This window comes from Dendrobates tinctorius, unplaced genomic scaffold (genome assembly GCF_039654945.1).
Source record: "Dendrobates tinctorius isolate UK_male_01 unplaced genomic scaffold, ASM3965494v1 ptg000073l, whole genome shotgun sequence".
NCBI classification, from domain to species: domain Eukaryota; kingdom Metazoa; phylum Chordata; class Amphibia; order Anura; family Dendrobatidae; genus Dendrobates; species Dendrobates tinctorius.
Window position 1 is genome coordinate 25,066,263 of NW_027361741.1, and position 19,291 is coordinate 25,085,553.

Consider the following 19,291-nt stretch of genomic DNA (forward strand, 5'->3'; position numbering starts at 1 on the left):
CACACCGGTAAAAATAGTGGCATCTGGGAATTGAGTAGCATGAGGCTGCCACCGCCAAGAGGAAAAACTCAGTTCCTACAACCTGAAACAGCAACATTTCCAGGGCTAGAAATGGCAATGTGGGTGTTTAGCGTTTGGGTCTGTGGGTGAGTGGCTGGATGTTTCTGCTTCCTGTGAAACATCTGAGGCAGTGACAACTGAACGCTGCACTGGGACAAAGATCTGGACATTGTTTCTGACTGTTCTGTGTGTGCAACCGGAGGTTGTGGTCAGGAGACATCAGTGCCTGCTTCCTGGACAGCACATTGGGGAGGCCATAACACAGGGGAAGGGGTAGTGGTTTCACCCTCAGACACAGATTTTGTACCCAGGCGTTCTGCCCACCTACTTGGGTGCTTGGCTGCCATGTGTTTTTGCATGCTGGTGGTGCTCATGTTGGCAGTGTTCTTGCCTCTTCTTAGCTTGGTATGGCAGATGTTGCAAATTACAGTTGTAATGCCATACAGGGGAACAACTTGGCCTGTTATCTAGCTGAGTGGGGGGGCTCTGTGGAACAGTTGACAGAGTTTTCCGTTTGGCCAAACTACTACCTCTTCTTGCCTGTTTTCGTGCTATGGATCCAACCCTCTCTGCACTGCTGTGCTTGCTAGGCGTGCCACTGTGCCAGGTTGGATCAGTGACCTCATCATCGACCACTTTTTCTTCCAGTTCATCAATCTGATCCTCCTTCTGAGTTGCGATTTTAGACTGACCTGATGGCAACTGTGCATCATGATTATCATCCACCTCTTCAGACATGAATTGACCTTCCCCAATGTGGTTTTCTCCTGGACGTGGGTGCTCAAATGTTTGAGCATCACTGCAATCCATCGCTTCATGATCCTCTTTAACGTTGAGAGGCCTGAAGGAGGACCAGGTTGAGGATTCCCAGGTTGAGAGTCCCAGACTCTTGGCTACTGAGACAGGACCATGTGGAAGACTCTGTGGTGCTGCTTGTCAAGACAATGGAGCCTTTGTCTGCCATCCAACAGATAACATCCTCGCACTTGTCTGGGTTTGAAAGTGGTATAGCGCGCTGACCTAATTTTGACAGGAAGCTAGAACGAGACACAGTCACACTCTGATCTGTCACACGGCCTTGGGAGGCACCACCACATCCTTTAATGTCACCCTTTTTCATATTGAATGCTTTAAGAAAATAAAATGTCCTGGCTTTATATTTCACAAGTACCCTCACATAGGTGTTATGTACAAATTTCCTGTATCTAGCAATGTGTGGCTATTATTTTTTCAGATATCAGCTTTATTACACATGGCAAAAGCAAACTCACAAAAATTATGGGTAAATAGTCACATTTGCGTGCCTTAGGCTAGTTTCACACTTGCTTTTTTTTGCAGCGCGTTTTTCCCGCAAAAAAACGCATTAAAAAAACGCATACAAATGCATACAAACGCTGCGTTTTTTTCAAGCATTTTTATGCGCATGCAGGAAAAAAACGCAGCGTTTTTGCGCGTTTGTATGCGTTTTTTGTGCGTTTGCGTTTTTTTACAGATTTTGGAAAAACCCCACAAAAATGAAAAAACAACCATTCAACAACACACAAGACCAATGGGACTTCATTGTGGGTGTGGTATGTTAATATATAGACCCTGTCTACAGTATTCTTCACATTTTCTTGATTCTTCTCGTGACCATGGATCTGCGCTGGAAGAGTTTTCACTTCAACTTGGATTTGGACATCGCGATGGCTCAGGCGTATGCAGTTGCTTGCCATGAACAAAGGAAGAGAGAGAGGCAGCGAAGACGGCGGCGTATGTAGATACATCCGATTGTTGAACTCCGGGAGAGCCGTGGGGCATACCACACCCTCTACAGCGAGCTACAGGCAAACCCGGAGAAATTTACAGATTATATCAGGATGTCCCACGAAAGTTTCATGGATTTGCTTGCTCGTGTCCAACAATCCATCCGGAGACAGGACACACAGCTCCGTCGTGCGATTCCTCCTGAGGAACGGCTACTGGTGACATTACGGTATGTTTTAAAAACCAAGGGGTGCGGTCTGATGGGTTTTTTTTAAATTTAGTATTCAAAACCGTGGGTAATTAGTTTTCGTGAATGTACTAATATTTTATTTTATAGTTTTTTAAAATAATATACATAAATATTAATTTTACTTCTTTGTCTGTTCACAGATTCCTGGCGACTGGAGAAGCCCTATCTTCACTACACTTCCAGTACCGTATTGGAATCTCTACCTTGTCTGGAATTGTTGCTGACACCTGCCGGGCTCTCTGGAATGTTCTTTGCCCAGAATTTATGCCCCTGCCCACCGCTGAAAAGTGGATGGAAATTGCTGACAAATTCTGGACAGTATGCAATTTTCCCAACTGTTTGGGAGCTGTTGATGGTAAACACATACGGATCATCAAACCCCAAAGAACGGGATCTGAGTACTATAATTACAAAAAGTACTTTTCAATAGTACTCATTGCGATTGCGGATGCCGGATGTATGTTTGTAGCAGTGGACATTGGAGCATTTGGCCGTGGTAATGACTCACAGGCTTTTAAAAACTCAGACATGGGCCGGAGGTTGTATGGCAACCAATTTAATTTCCCTATGCCACGGCCTCTTCCTCACACCGAAGCTCCGCCACTGCCCTTTGTAATGGTTGGCGATGAGGCTTTTCAAATGTGCGGAAACTTACTGAAACCCTACTCCAGCCGGGACTTGGACCACACCAAAAAAATATTTAATTACAGGCTGACCAGGGCCAGAAGAACTGTCGAGTGTGCTTTTGGGATTCTTGTTTCCAGATGGCGAATTCTGGGCACGGCCATTAATCTTAAACTTGAAACAGTCGATGAGGTGGTGAAGGCCTGTGTGGTTCCACCTAACTTTGTGATGGCTAAAGAGCACCCGACCTTTGAACTGGACGATGATGCTCCTAACCCATTGCCTGAATTCACTCAGCACACTCTCAGGTCATCCGTTGAAGTTGGCCAAATGAGGGACCAATTTGCGGCCTACTTTATTTCTGATGTAGGACGGGTGCACTGGCAAGATGAAATGGTGTAATGTTTTTGTTTGTTTATGGTAATAAAAAACCTTATTTGATACCATTACTGAGTGCACTATATTTTTGAAACTCCAATTTAATAAAAAACTTCCCATGTATAACTGAATTTTTTGATGTTCACACACCTGGGCAGGTAAATACACATATGAGTTAAAATGCAGCATTGCTAGTCTGCGTGAAATATATTGGAACGAGCAAAGCTGCAGGCCATGAATCAGGAAACCATTTTTTTTCAAGAGAAAATTGTGCAACTAGTTGAAAACAAAGTATGTGATTTTCTCAAAACACAACCCTCAAAACCCAACCCCAATGAAAGTCCATGGGGAATACAAGTCAGCATTGAGTGGATGAATGTAATCTGCTCCATTCCAACTTACAAGTTATTACAGGCCTTGGAATGACTATACTAGGCCGTGGTATTTCAAATATGAGTATAGTATGCCTTGGGCCTACTAGTATAGTCATATGTGAAATACCACGGCCTAGTATAGTCATAACAAGGCCTACTCGATTTTTACCAACTAGGATCTTGTTTCACGAAAAACAAACGGGTGAAACTTGAAACCAACAGTTTGCTTTTCATGAAACCAGATTCTAGTTGGTAAAAATAGTTATTACACTAGGCCTTGTAATGACTACACTAGGCCGTGGTATTTCAAATATGAGTATAGTAGGCCTTGGGGCTAGTAGTATAGTAATATGTGAAATACCACGGCCTAGTATAGTCATACCAAGGCCTACTGTAATAACTGGATTTTTAACAACTAGCATCTTGTTTCACAAAAAACAAACTGGTGAAACTAGAAAGAAACTTATTTTTAAGACAAGTTTCAACAGTTTGTTTTTCATGAAACCAGATTCTAGTTGGTAAAACTAGAGTTATTACACTAGGCCTTGGAATGACTATACTAGGCCGTGGTATTTCAAATATGAGTATAGTAGGCCTTGGGCCTACTAGTATAGTCATATGTGAAATACCACGGCCTAGTATAGTCATACCAAGGCCTACTGTAATAACTCGATTTTTAACAACTAGCATCTTGTTTCACAAAAAACAAACTGGTGAAACTAGAAAGAAACTTATTTTTAAGACAAGTTTCAACAGTTTGTTTTTCATGAAACCAGATTCTAGTTGGTAAAACTAGAGTTATTACACTAGGCCTTGGAATGACTATACTAGGCCGTGGTATTTCAAATATGAGTATAGTAGGCCTTGGGCCTACTAGTATAGTCATATGTGAAATACCACGGCCTAGTATAGTCATACCAAGGCCTACTGTAATAACTCGATTTTTAACAACTAGCATCTTGTTTCACAAAAAACAAACTGGTGAAACTAGAAAGAAACTTATTTTTAAGACAAGTTTCAACAGTTTGTTTTTCATGAAACCAGATTCTAGTTGGTAAAACTAGAGTTATTACACTAGGCCTTGGAATGACTATACTAGGCCGTGGTATTTCAAATATGAGTATAGTAGGCCTTGGGCCTACTAGTATAGTCATATGTGAAATACCACGGCCTAGTATAGTCATACCAAGGCCTACTGTAATAACTCGATTTTTAACAACTAGCATCTTGTTTCACAAAAAACAAACTGGTGAAACTAGAAAGAAACTTATTTTTAAGACAAGTTTCAACAGTTTGTTTTTCATGAAACCAGATTCTAGTTGGTAAAACTAGAGTTATTACACTAGGCCTTGGAATGACTATACTAGGCCGTGGTATTTCAAATATGAGTATAGTAGGCCTTGGGCCTACTAGTATAGTCATATGTGAAATACCACGGCCTAGTATAGTCATACCAAGGCCTACTGTAATAACTCGATTTTTAACAACTAGCATCTTGTTTCACAAAAAACAAACTGGTGAAACTAGAAAGAAACTTATTTTTAAGACAAGTTTCAACAGTTTGTTTTTCATGAAACCAGATCCAAGTTGGTAAAACTCGAGTTATTACACTAGGCCTTGGTATGACTATACTAGTCCGTGTTATTTCACATATGACTATACTAGGCCTTGGGTTGGTTTTTAACATGTATTTACCCATCAGTGTGTGTGAGCGGCGCAAACAACATTAATGAAACTTAGTAATGGTGAACCACAAATGTAAATTTATTTTTTATCACAAAAATAAACCAAAAAATTATTTTTTCCGGCGTTTGGGGGCAGATGGTTTCAATTTGGGGGTGTGCAGGGAATATGCAACACTTGCTGTTGAAGACGGTGTTTGAGGGGAAGGGGCAACAAAACTTGTGGGGGAAGGTAGTCCAGTTAAGGGAATCAAACTAGGAACACTTGGAGGAGAGGAAATCTGTTCAGGTACATTAGTTGTAATGGCATGTCGCCGTAGGCTTGTGTGCCTGGACCGACTTTGGCCCAATGCCCGCCTTGATAGATTTCGCCTTGAACTAGGGGCAAATATTGAGTGTAGGTCCCCCGTCTGCAGGTGTGGCTGCTGCTGCTGCTGAGGTGGCGGCTGCTGCTGCTGAGGTGGCGGCTGCTGCTGCTGAGGTGGCGGCTGCTGCTGAGGTGGTTGCTGCTGCTGCTGAGGTGGCTGCTGCTGCTGAGGTGGCTGCTGCTGCTGCTGAGGTGGCTGCTGCTGCTGCTGAGGTGGCTGCTGCTGCTGCTGAGGTGGCTGCTGCTGCTGCTGAGGTGGCTGCTGCTGAGGTGGCTGGAGCTGCTGCTGAGGTGGCTGCTGCTGCTGCTCTTCGTTGTCAGTGCTCGTCCTTGCAGGAGGACTGGTGGCGGCAGTGATGGTCCAGGTTTGCAGAGTGGTGGTGGCAGGGCTACTACACGTTGTTGTAGCGGCAGGGCTGTTCCATGTTTGCCTAGTGGTGGCTGAGCTCCACGCATGCATGGGAGTGGCGGTGGTGCTCCAGACAGGAGCAGCGCTTGCCATGGTGGTGTCGGTGAAGTGACCAGCTGCACTCAGACTTGTGGTGGTGTAACGGTGGGTCTCCTGGCTTTGAATAGAGGTGTCCGTGCAGTGGTATGCAGCACAAGTCGGTAGTGAGGTGAAGCGAGTCAATGGTGGCACAGGTGGAAAGGACACCACTGACTGCTGACCGTACCGATTATGCTGCATAGCCTGCAAGAAAGCATTGTTGCAGGCCTGCAGCACATTCAGCTGTTGATCAGGACTAAGGTGTTCCGCCATGCCCTTTTCAATCTTACTAAAAAAATGGTGTGCTGGTCTGTTGAGGTCGGCCTCCAGACGGTCAAGGCGCTGTTCTACAGAATTGAAGCGGTGTTCAAAGTGGTTAAAACCACGTTCCATGAGTGCAAAACCGCTTTCAACTCTGTCGGACAGTGACTTGAGGCTGGAATTAAATGTCTCGCTCAAATGCATAAACTCAGGCAAGACATTCCTGTCCAAGGCCCTCTGCCGCTGGTGGGTAGTGCACGCATAACCAGTGGCAGAGACCTGGGACAGGGGAACACCTGATGGCCCAGCTTCCTGGTCACCAGCTGTGTGTGTGGTTGACCTGCAAGGTGCTTCCTGGCTGTCGGATGGCTGGGACGGGTCAGAGGACGTCCGAGGAAGGACCGCTCCAGGGCCAGGTTGCAGGGTGCTGCTCCAGGTGCTGTTGAAGAAAGGAAAATCATTACTACCATGCCTTTACAAGAAGCATCAGCTGTGGATTAGAAAAACACAGATTAATAAAAATAAAAACCCAAAATTTATAATACTTACGATCTCGTGGCAAGGACCGGTCTTAGGAACTGCAACGCGTTATAGTGACAGTATCTAGTTCTGGTCCTTGACGCAGATCCACTGCGAACCTGGCCCTCAGCACGAACATCACTGTTGAAGCGGTCCTTGATCGAACGCCAACGTGTTCGGACTTTGTCCACTGTTGATAAAAAAAAAACAGTGCCGTCAAGGACAACAGTCACTGCGGCACAATGTAGCAATACAATACTCAAAGCAGTCACTGTAGACCCCGATGACACTGTTGGGTTTCCTGCTAGAATACACCTAGCACGAAACCCAACAGTGCCGTCAAGGACAACAGTCACTGCGGCACAATGTAGCAATACAATACTCAAAGCAGTCACTGTAGACCCCGATGACACTGTTGGGTTTCCTGCTAGAATACGCCTAGCACGAAACCCAACAGTGCCGTCAAGGACAACAGTCACTGCGGCACAATGTAGCAATACAATACTCAAAGCAGTCACTGTAGACCCCGATGACACTGTTGGGTTTCCTGCTAGAATACGCCTAGCATGAAACCCAACAGTGCCGTCAAGGACAACAGTCACTGAGGCACAATACAGAGCAGGGAAATACTCACTAAACGCCTTTTTGGAGGATGCTGTGGCGCTGTCCCAGCCATCCATCAACGCTGTGGCCACCTCATTCCATAGCCGCCGGGTCACCACAATGTCCTTGTGCAGCCGGTCACGGCTGTCCCACAACGGCGAACGCTCCTGGACCAGGCTGATGAGCTGCTCATTATCCAGGTAGACGTCTTCATCCCGTTGTGGAACCTAGACAAAACACATTCATTAGAATAATCAAATTTAAATTGAATAAAAAGTTACAAAAAAAGAAACATAAAAAAGAGTAAAAATAGAAGATAAAAAATAAAGAACATTACAAATCATTTGATACTTACATTCCGTATCACCACCGGGACTTGGCTTCGCTGCTCCTGCTCTTCGCCCTCACTAGTCCCGTCCGCAGAAGATGATGATGACGATGTCTTAAAAAAGTTGAAAAAAACGTAAGAGATTTGGAGAAGCAGCAGATATACTTACCAGATGCACGAAAATAATCACCTCACGGTCTGCTTGCGCCAATTCCTGCCGCGATGGGGAATACTCTGATTCTGAAGACATACTGCATGTAAAAATAATAAAAATCATTAGTACATACATAATTTAAAAGGACAGGCATATAATGTAATATACTCACATTCTTCGCTGATATAATGGGTTCTTGGTTGACTGTCTGCTCTTCAATCTGTCAGTGTAGTAGTGGCAGAGTTTTGGCAGGCACCTCCTTTATATAGACTTTTTTTTTTTGACTTTAGAAGATTATAACTAGGACAACAAGTGGACACCACCAAAAAAACGCAGCGCTAAAAAAACGCATACCTGCGCATGCCAGTGCGCACGTATGCGCATCCATAGGCTATAATGGCCATTTTTAGCGCAAAACGTGCGCATACGTGCGCATGCGATTTTTTCAAGGGCCAAAAAATGCAACATGCTGCGTCTGGAAAATACCAACGCACACCCCAAAAAAACGCAGCGCATGAAAATCGCATACATGCGCTTACCAGTGCGCAGGTATGCGCACCCATGTTAAATATAGGGGAAAAAACGCATGCGCACGTATGCGTTTTTTTCCAGCGCAAAAAAACGCAAATGTGAAACCAGCCTTAGCAGGCGTTGCACTACTCGCACAACTGGTAGATAAGGATACGCTATTTATTTAACCAACAGCAGACTAAGGAAAATTATTGCCACTGGTAAATTGTGATGTTTGCGTATCTCTGCCTGGATTGCACCAGTTGTACAACTGCTAGATAAAGATACACTATTTATTTAACCAATAGAAAATTAGCATTCTTTTTATATTGCTTTGCTGACACACTGCAACTCAGACTAAGGAAAATTATTGCCACTGGTAAATTGTGACATTTACACAACTGCTACTTAAAAATACGTTATTTTTTTAACCGATAGAAATTTTTTAAAATTTTTAGATCGCCTTTATGAGGCATGCCAACAGCAGACTCATGGAAATTACTAGTGCATAGTGACATTTCCATAGCTCAGCAGGTTTTGTGTCAGTCACACAACTGCTAAATAAATATTAGCTATTTAAGCAATAGGCGCTGATGATAGTCCCTGACTCAGCCTCCTACCTGCACTCTCAGCCTAGGCACTAACTGGCAAGGCTGAACAACACATGCGTACCAAGGGTAGGGGTTTCATAATGAGCCATTCACCTGAGACATACATATGTGTATACAACACTCACTCCACATGGTCGCACTGCGGCCGTGCGATCCTTTTATAACCGCAGCCTTCTGGGACCTTCCTGATGGCCCAATCTGAGCTGCTTGAGGACCTAAGCATGTGACCTCCGACCTCCAATGAGAGGTTATCCCACGGGCATGCTCAGTAGGCTGCAAGAAGGACTTAGTCCCCAGAGCTGTTCATTGCTGGCTAGGGAGGATTGCTATAGTTGAACCAGAGGTGGCAGCAGCAACCAACCTGACAGCACTATCCTGAGCAAGACACTGGGATCAACGTCTCTGCTGAGCAGCTCCCTCTGTGGTTGAAACTGAATGGGAGACTGCAGAAGGCAAGGCTTGGGATTCCTCCTGTGCAGAGGAAGAAACCTGATGCTTAACATAAATAATATTATTTGGCTCTAAATAGAGCTGATTTGTATATTATGGTATTGAATGAAATCCTGCCTATCTCTCCCTAATCCCACAGTCGGTTCCTAATCCTAAACTATACAACTCAATGTAAACTAGCAGAGATCTGCAGCATGTACTTGTAATGATGATGTGATAACACTCAGGTGCCAGTCTTTCACGCTCCTTCTTATTAAATCTCTCCCTACGCTATCTCCACCTAACAAAGAACTAATCTTCACCCTCATGAACTCTTAAAAGTGCATTTTAGAATCACAAACTCTCCCTATATGCTCCTTTCACTCTCCCTACGCTCACACTTCTCTCTCCTTATGCAGTTTCCGGTTTTAATGTGCGCAAGATGACGCTGGCAGGGAGTAATTATACCTTATGATGCTGTAAGGCCAGCAACACCAAAGATAGCGCTAGGACTACTGTGATTGACAACAAGCCCAGCATGTTCACTGGCTGCAAATAAAGCACCTAACATACTAGGCGGGTTGCTCAAATATGCCGAGGCGAATACAAAATTACTCGCCGAGTAATGAATAGCCTGAATAGCGTACTCGTACTATTCGTGTGAGTAACAAATAGTGCCAAATGTATTCGCTCATCACTAGTGTTGAGCATTCCGATACTGCAAATATCGGGTATCGGCCGATATTCGCTGTATCGGAATTCCGATACGAGTACCAATATTTTTTCAATATCGGAATCGGAAGTTCCCATAATGCAAAGAGCCACTGCTGTGGCTCTGATTGGCTGCCGAAATGACGTCATCATGATGCGCGGTCTGTGCACATCATGATGCGCCGTCAGTTCGGGCCTTCCGGGGGGTCTGTGCCGGCCTGCCCGGGGGTCTGTGCCGGCCTGCCCGGGGGTCTGTGCCGGCCTGCTGGGGGGCTGTGCCGGCATGCCGGTGGTCTGTGCCGACTGTCCGGGGGTCTGTGCAGGCATTGTCCGATGGGACTACAAGTCCCATCGGGCGATGCCTGCTACCATGACGGTGATTGACACATTAGCCAATGATGGGACAGTAGTAGTCCCATCATCCGGCCTATGTGTTGAATGTAAAAAAAAAATACATACTACATACATACTACATACATGCTACATGCTACATACATACTACATGCATGCAACATACATACATACTACATATATACCACATGCATGCAACATGCATACTACATATATACCTCATATATACTACATGCATGCAACATACATCATATATACTACATGCATGCATGCAACATGCATACTACATATATACTACATGCATGCAACATACATATATACTACATGCAACATGCATACTACATATATACTACATGCATGCAACATACATACTACATATATACCACATGCAGCATACATACTACATATATGCTACATTTATACCACATGCATGCAACATACATACTACATATATACCACATGCATGCAATATGCAAACTACATATATACCACATATATACTACATGCATACTACATATATACCACATGCATGCAACATACATATATACAACATATATACTACATGCAACATACATACTACATATATACTACATGCATGCAACATACATACAACATATATACTACATGCATGCAACATGCATACTACATATATACTACATGCATGCAACATACATATATACTACATGCAACATATATACTACATGCATGCAACATACATACTACATATATACCACATGCATGCAACATACATACTACATATATACCACATATATACTACATACATACAACATATATACTACATGCATGCAACATGCATACTACATATATACTACATGCATGCAACATGCATACATACTACATATATATCACATGCATGCAACATGCATACTACATATATACTGCATGCATGCAACATACATATATACTACATATATACTACATGCAACATACATACTGCATATATACTACATGCATGCAACATAGATACATACTACATATATACCACATGCATGCAACATGCAAACTACATATATACCACATGCATGCAACATACATATGTACAACATATATATTACATGCAACATACATACTACATATATACTACATGCATGCAACATACATACATACTACATGCATGCAACATGCATACTACATATATACTACATGCATGCAACATACATATATACTACATGCAACATGCATACTACATATATACTACATGCATGCAACATACATACATACTACATATATACCACATGCATGCAACATGCATACTACATATATACTACATATATACTACATGCATGCAACATACATACTACATACAATACATTTATACTATACATACATATAGACATACAGTACATATAACATAGAGTACATACCATCACTTGTCACTTTGATCCCCGAAGCCATTGTCATATGTGGAATAAATATTAAATTAACAAACCACCAATATACTTACTCATGATCCGCAGAAGTTCACGAGTGTCCCACGACAATCTTGCGTGGAGAACAGCAGCATCAGCTGATGCTACCGTTCTCTACAGGCTCCAGGAATCCAGGGCCGGGAGGTAGGTATCCTTCCACACTGTATTCCTCCGCCACTGTAAAAAAAAAGTCCCTAGTCTCACTTTATGGCAAAAGCTGCATGGGAAATTTCTCACACAGCAATGCCATAAAATGAGACTAGGGACTTTTTTTTTTTTTACAGTGGCGGAGGAATACAGTAGGCATTTGTTCATTTGTTCCAAAATTGATTTGTCTGAAGCACCTAAACAGTAGATAAACTTATCGAATGTGCCTACTGTCCCTAGGGCTGAGACCCTAACTATCCCTGCTCCCAAAGGTATCTTTGAAGGTGAGGAGGTTTAGTCAACCAGCATTACTCTTCTCCTGTTATACCCTAAGCTGTCTCCTCCCCAGGAGGCATGGGATAGAAATGCTAGTGTATAAACACATAAGATAAACAGGGAGAACAAAACAAAAGCAATTAACATACAAAACACTCAACAAAGGTAGAGGTATATAGGCAAGGATAGGAATGTACAAACCAAATGGGAATTGGACAATGAGAAAAGCATACACCTAAAACAGCATGCAACAATCTCCAGTAGCAATAATCTTCTAGAACTAACCACAGTGACTCCAAGCAGCTAGGAAGTAAAACTTTCAGTGGCAAGGAAGAGAAGGTCTGGACAGATTTTATATGGAGAAGAAATGACCAGATCAGGAACAGCTGTGAGATGGAGTTGCAAGTTTCTAACCAGCATATAAAGGGTCATTAATCTCTTCAGCACCAAAGGAAACAAAATTCATTTAATATGAAACACAAATACCCAGGCAAACTGGAAGATCTGCGATTCACAATACTTAGTGATTTTCTAACCCCACATCTTCCAGGAGGATATGACCCACTCATGACAAGAAATGAAAAATTGCTTATAAACTTTTAACCTTTCTAAATTCCTAACAAAAAAATATGTTTCAAAGACGATGCTGATATAAATTAGACATGTGGTAAACCTTATTTATTTTGTTGACTATTTTATGTAGTATAATAATCATCTTGTTTAAAGGGATAAAATTAAAATATTGAAAATTGCAAAATTTTAAAAATAAAATAATTTTTTTGATATTTTCATAAATAAATGCAAATTGAATTGACCAAAAATTACCACTAACATGAAGTACAACATGTCAAGAAAAAGCAGCCTCAGTAACACTGGGATATGTTGAAGCATTTGAGAGTTATTATAAGTGACGCCAGTCAAAATTGAAAAATTTGACCTGGTCAGGAAGGTGAAAACAGGTTTGGGGTTCAAAGGGTTAAAGTACTGCAGACGCTACATATTAGGTACCAATGTGCAAGTGAATGGGATTTTAAAAGTCTCATTCACAAGCTGTGGCAAAAATCAGAGTGATTTTAGGACATACAGCACATTTTCAAACCTTAGCATGCTGCATCCAGTGCTGGAAAGCCTTATCTGATTTCAACTGTACATACTTAACTACACACAGATTTACAATGCCAATATGAGAGGGTTGTTTTTTTCACTTTTAGGCTATGTGCACACGATGCAGATTTGCAGAGGATCCGCAGCAGATTTTACCGCGCAGAAACGTTGCATATCCGCATTGTGATGTACAGTAGCCTTAAAATCAATTTAAAAAAAAACGCTGTGCAGACACTGGGGATTTTTCCGCGCGGCTTTTCCTGCGGTACAAAATCTGCAGCATGTTACTTCTTTTGTGCGGTTTTCCATCTCCCCTGTCACCAAATCCACAAGGGGCAAACCGCAGTGGAAAACCGCAAGAAAACCGCAGGAAAAATGGAAGAAATCCGCAGGAAAAATGCAGGTCATTTGACCTGCGGATTTCTTCCATTCTGGGCGGAAAAATCCGCAGGGCCAAAAAGTACATCTGCACTCAGCCTTACAAGTATAAACTTAGCCTATTTGTGGCAATTAGGAAGAAGCCCCCGTTACACACAGCGATATCGCTAGCGATATTGCTATAACAACACCGATTTTGTGACGCAACAGCGACATCGGTAGCAATCTCGCTAAGTGTGACACACGGCAGCGACTGGCGCCCCGCTCCGATGTTGCTGATCATGCTCGAATGTCCAGGATCATTATTTTTTGATCGCTGGCATCCCGCTGACCAGCATGTATCGCTGTGTTTGACGCCCTTTATAAACGACGAGCGACCTTCTGAGCGATTCAGAACTCTGCAACGTAGGCGTGATTTAACTTTTGCTTTGCAACGCCCCCAAAGCTCCGATTGGTGCTCGCAACAGAGACTTCATCATAAAAGACTCCATAGCATCGCTCCTATTCCATTGTTCCTGAGCGCTGTGGAGAGCTGGTGTACCTGCTGCGGTGCCGTGCGAGTCACAACTGCGTTTTTCCTGCTCCATCGACCCTGTCAGAGTCGCTACAGAGTGATTTCATTGTCTTTTCACCTATTTTCAGGATTTTGCTCCATCTTTGCAAGGTAGGCATTATTTGGGGTCTCATAGTAGGATCTTTGTTGCGTTTTTTTTGTTTTTGTTTTTAAATTCTATTCTAGATATTTTAGCTGCTTTAACACTTAAACGGTAATGGGGGTACTTGACTTCTTTTTCCTTCATTTTTAGTATGGGCAGCCATTTTACTTATACAGCCACGCCCGCCCTCGTCATTGTACTTTTTTTTGTAAGCGTTAACATTTATAGGCCATCTGTCAATTTTATTAAATCCTAACTAGATTCTAAATTATTTTATGCTTTTTTATATGCTGCCATATTTTGTTCCCTGCCGCGCCCACCCAAGCCATTGTAGTTTTTTTGTAGCCTTTCCATTTATAGGCCATCTAAGTATTGTATTAAATCATTACACGATTTTAAATAATTTAATGCTTTCACATAGTCAGCCATTATACTTTTCCAGCCGCAACCACGCACCCCTGTAATCCTAACTGTATTCTACCTTTTTTTTAGGCTTGAACGAAAATTGTGGACTGTTTGGCTTCTATCTGTGTTAACATAGGGTTTTTGATGGGCAGCCATTTTAGTTTTCCAGCCGCGCCTGCCCCCGCCATTGTTGGATCTTTGTTGTTACCATTACCATTAATAATTAAGTCAGCTATCAGTTATATGCAATGTTATTATTTAAATACGCCCAGTTATAATAATTTTTTGGGGTGTTTTATCAACATTTCTGATCATTACCGTTTATTTTGAAGTTTGCCCATCATGAATATGAACACCGCTGAGCGTGTGGTTGTTTTGTTGCTGCATTACTGATGGAGGGAGATCATCAACAAGAGGAACGGATGCGAGAGAGGCGTTCCAAACGAAAGCGTCGCATGTGGACCCGGGAATGGCTGCAGCAGAGGGCTAAATTCTCACATATGCAATTAGTGTGAGAGTTGCAGGAGAATAATCCGCATGATTTCCGGAACTATCTTCGTATGTCTGAAGAATCCTCCCAACTCTTACTGGAGAGTGTAAAGCCACTTATTGAACATAAGGACACAGTGATGGGTGCAGCTGTCCCGGCAGATGAAAGATTGGCAGTGACGCTGCGATACCTTGCCACCAGAAGCTCTCTTCAAGACTTGCAATTTTCGGCTGCAGTTTCGAGGTCTTTGCTCAGCAGTTTAATCCCAGAGACATGCAAGGCAATAGTACATAGTCTATGGAGCTACATGCCATTTCCGAAAACGCAGGCAGAATGGCAAAAAATATCTTCAGAATTTGAGCTCATTTGGCAGTTCCCTAATTGTGGTGGGGCTTTGGACGGAAAACATGTATGGATCACGCAACCACCTAACAGTGGATCGTATTATTACAACTACAAGGACTATTTCAGCATCATCCTGATGGCCCTTGTTAATGCCAATTATGAGTTTATTAACGTTGATGTAGGCATGAACGGCAGGGTTTTGGATGGTGGCGTTCTGGAGCACACAAATTTTGGTGATCGATTGACTAACAGTGACCTGCACTTGCCTCCCAATAGTGACACTAGAGGTAACCTAAATTTTGTTTTTGTGGGCGATGAAGCCTTCTCCCTGCATGCGAATCTTGACAAACCATACCCACAAAAAAGTCTGACGGACGAAAGAAGAATTTTTAACTACCAGTTTTCAAGGGCACGAGGTGTTGTCGAAAATGCCTTTGGCATCATGGCCAACTGCTTCAGAGTGTTCCACACACCTATAAACCTGAAGCTAGAATCCATTGACTCTGTGATGTTGGCATGTTGCATTCTTCACAATTTCCTTCGACGGCGCGATGCTATTGCGTACAGTCCACCAGGATTTGTGGACTCAGCTGACCAAACAAATGGTGAAGTGGTGCTCGGCGACTGGTGGGAAAATGATCCCACAATTGCTGGACTACTACCTGTCATATACGGCAGAACAAGGAATGATGCCACGGCCTGCAGAGACAAATACTTTGCATATTTTAACGGACCTGGTGCTGCACCTTGGCAGCATCAGATCTAGTGGCCTACAGATCACTGTTTTGGTGTTTTTTTATACTCATTTGTTGTTATTATGTTATTTGTTATCATTTGTTGATATTGTATTTAATAAAATAAAAGCTATGTTTCACTTTACAAATGCTTTATGGTTCTTTGAAACATAAGGGCGTGATGGGAGTGATGGGGAAAGGGGAGTAATGTTTTTTTTAATATGCCTGGTGGTGTTAATTGGCAGCATCATAACGATCCACTATGCACTTACGTATGGCGTCCACATAGATGTTAAGGACTGTCTGTGGCTCAACGGGTGTGCTAACGTATTAAATTTTGAAAAAAATTGGGAAAAAATTAATTAAAAAATTTAATTGCAAACAATTCTGAGTTAAACTTTACACCCACTGCAGTGTCTACTTCTTTAAAAAAAAATTAAATAAAAGCATACACAAACACCTTTACCCCTTTAACCCCGCTGGCATCTAGTCCTAGATAATGGTCCTGATGGCGGTCCTCAGCAGCCGTGAACCCCATCCCATTACCCATGATTTGTAGGACACCCAAAAAAGTGTTTTTAGAATGTATTAAAGTAGACCACAATTTAAATTCAAAATAAATTTTTTATTACAGTAAGCTATACATTAAACACAAAATTAACACAATATTTGTAGAAAGAAATGAATAAGCAAAGAAAACCACAAAAGAATCACAACTGTTGGTAATATGGGTCTGAGTCATTAAACCGTTGCCTCGGTGGAGTGAAATAGAAATTTTGAGGGGGACCAAGATTCTGCTGTAGCGTACTGTCTATCCCCCTCCTCATTACACTTTCCATAGGTTCCTGTGCCTGTGCCAAGGAGGAAAACGTTGTAGGCTGTCTGTAAACGAGGGCGGACGTGTCACTGAGTTTCCCGGTTGCCGCTTTGCTTAAAGCATCAAGAATGATCCTTTCGGCGTGAACACGTTGATTTTCTTCTAGAGTAGTTATTTTTTCATTCACATAATGGGCAATACCGGTGATTACCGGTTGCTGCATTGTAAGGTTGCTGCATTTTTGGCAATTTGAATGAATTCTGGTGTATCAGATTTGGGAAATTTCTTTTTCGCGCTGAAGAGTGATGTCGCTGAGGTAATGCTGAAGGGGCTGGTTCATTGTTATCCTCCTCCGTGACAATAGGCATGCTGTCGATGTCAAGACTGGCTGAAGTCGTTGACAAGGCTTCATCAGGCACCTGCATAAAACTAAAAAGAATATTAAAGCTAAGAAATTTAGCTTTTGTAAATCATACAACAACATAACATTTTATAACCTGCAAAAGTAATCATGTAAAACAAGAGGTACTATTTTCTATTTAACCTAGATTTTACCTAGCCATGAACATACCACTTTACAATGCTATTTTGAGGGAAGAAACAAAGGGTACTTACATCTCCTGCGGGTGATTCAGACTGGATCTCATTTTCTTCAGCCAACATCGCCACCATCCTTCTTGGTACCTTCTGGTCTCTCGTGAGCGACATTAAATCATAGTACCACAACTTTGGTACATAAACATCTTCAGTACCAGCACCAGATTTTGTTGTTTTTTCGACCTTGTTCAACTCTTTCTTGTAGACGGTGCGGAGGCCTTGGATTTTTTTATTCACGACAGCCTCATCCACTGTCTCAGTTGGGTTGTGAATTTTGTACACGTCGATAAGCTGCTCATAGGCCTCCCTTTTTTTTAATCCTGTTGCTGTAGTCTGCAGATTTTATTTTCCACAGACACGGCAGGGAGCGATATTTCTTAATAAATTAAAAAATTTGCGAATAAATTCATGCTTGTCGGACGACATCTGAAAAAAAAAAATAGAAAAAGGGTTTTTGAATTATTGTTATATAAAATGGAAAGATGGTCCATAAAGGTAAACACTGCCAAGAACCTAAAATGGCGGTGGCGGGCGCGGCAGAAGAAGTAAAATGGGTGACCATGCCAATGCAAAGTCTGAAAAAAAGGAGAAACGCATAACTATTATATAAAATGAAAAGATGGCCCATAAATTTAAACGCTGAGAAGAACCTAAAATGGTGGTGGCGGGCACGGCAGAAAAACTAAAATGGGTGACCATGGCAATGCAAAGGCCGAAAAAAAGGAGAAACGCATAACTATTATATAAAATGAAAAGGTGGCCCATAAATGTAAACGCAGACAAGAACCTAAAATGGCGGTGGCGGGTGCGGCAGAAAAAGTAAAATGGGTGACCATGCCAATGCAAAGTCTGAAAAAAAGGAGAAACGCATAACTATGATATAAAATGAAAAGATGGCCCATAAATTCAAAACGCTGAGAAGAACCTAAAATGGTGGTGGCGGGCACAGCAGAAAAACTAAAATGGGTGACCATGGCAATGCAAAGGCCGAAAAAAGGAGAAACGCATAACTATTATATAAAATGAAAAGATGGCCCATAAATGTAAACGCAGACAAGAACCTAAAATGGCGGTGGCGAGCGTGGCAGTAAAAATAAAATGGGTGACCATGGCAATGCAAAGGCCGAAAAAAAAGAGAAACGCGTAACTATTATATAAAATGAAAAGATGGCCCATAAATGTAAACGCTAACAAGAACCTAAAATGGCGGTGGCGGGCGCGGCAGAAAAACTAAAATGGGTGACCATGGCAATGCAAAGGCCAAAAAAAAGGAGAAGCGCATAACTATTGTATAAAAAGAAAAGATGGCCCATAAATGTAACCGCAGACAAGAACCTAAAATGGTGGTGGCAGGCGCAGCAGGAAAACTAAAATGGGTGACCATGCAAATGCAAAGGCCGAAAAAAGGAGAAATGCATAACTATTATATAAAATGAAAAGATGGCCCATAAATGTAACCGCAGACAA